Source organism: Triticum aestivum, chromosome 1D (assembly GCF_018294505.1).
Source record: "Triticum aestivum cultivar Chinese Spring chromosome 1D, IWGSC CS RefSeq v2.1, whole genome shotgun sequence".
NCBI lineage: Eukaryota > Viridiplantae > Streptophyta > Magnoliopsida > Poales > Poaceae > Triticum > Triticum aestivum.
Window position 1 is genome coordinate 361,303,317 of NC_057796.1, and position 1,351 is coordinate 361,304,667.

Genomic DNA, 1,351 nt, shown 5'->3' on the forward strand with positions numbered 1-1,351 from the left:
TTTTTGCTCCACAAGTAGTCAAAACGTTTCTGACGACTAGATGCTTCAAAGGATTCTTTCATAGGGAACTTTTGGAGAACTTTTCTTCAGGAGTTCATTCAGAAACTTGTATAGAAACTTTCTTAATGAGCACTCGACAAACGCATTTCGAGAACATACACAAAGTCCTAGCTATGGACCTAGTGCATCATCATAACTGAGGTCTCTTGCATTTCCCTACAAGTAATTGGATCTCATATGGAGACATTTAGTGAAGTAGAATCGAAAAAATTGAATGCAACTACACAAGAACTAGTTTGTAACTGTCGTTCTGAATCAGTTTTGCGCAGTGTGAACTGAAACATGGATATCAGACTCATACGGAGTCCGTTTTGGCTCCACAAATATTCAAAATGTTTGTGAAGACCAGATGCTTCAAAGGATTCTGTCATAGGGAACTATTGGAGAACTTTTCTTAAGGAGTTTGTTCAGAAACTTGTATAGAAACTTTCTTAATGAGCACTCGACAAACGCATTTCGAGAACATACACAAAGTCCCAGCTATGGACTTGGTGCATCATCATAACCGAGGTCTCTTGCATTTCCCTACAAGTAATTGGATCTCATATGCAGATGTTTAGTGAAGTAGAATGAAAAAAATTGAATGCAACTACACAAGAACTAGTCTGTAACTGTCGTTCGGAATCAGTTTTGCGTAGTGTTAATTGAAACATGGATATCTTACTCATACGAAGTCCATTTTGGCTCCACAAGTAGTCAAAACATTTGTGACGACCAGATGCTTCAAAGGATACTTTCATAGGGAACTTTTGGAGAACTTATCGTAAGGAGTTCGTTCAGAAACTTGTATGGAAACTTTCTTAATGAGCACTCGACAAACGCATTTCGAGAACATACACAAAGTCCCAACTATGGACCTAGTGCATCATAATAACCGAGGTCTCTTGCATTTCCCTACAAGTAATTGGATCTCATATGGAGATGTTTAGTGAAGTAGAATGGAAAAAATTGAATGCAACTAGACAAGAACTAGTCTGTAACTGTCGTTCGTTCAGAAACTTGTATAGAAACATGGATATCTGACTCATACGGAGTCCATTTTGGCTCCACAAGTAGTCAAAACGTTTGTGATGACCAGATGATTCAAAGGATTCTTTCATAGGGAAATTTTGGAGAACTTTTCCTAAGAAGTTCGTTCAGAAACTTTTATAGAAACTTTCTCAATAAGCACTCGACAAATGCATTTCGAGAACATACACATAGTCCCAGCTATGGACCTAGTGCATCATCATAACCGAGGTCTCTTGCATTTCCCTACAAGTAATTGGATCTCATATGGAGACGTTTAGTG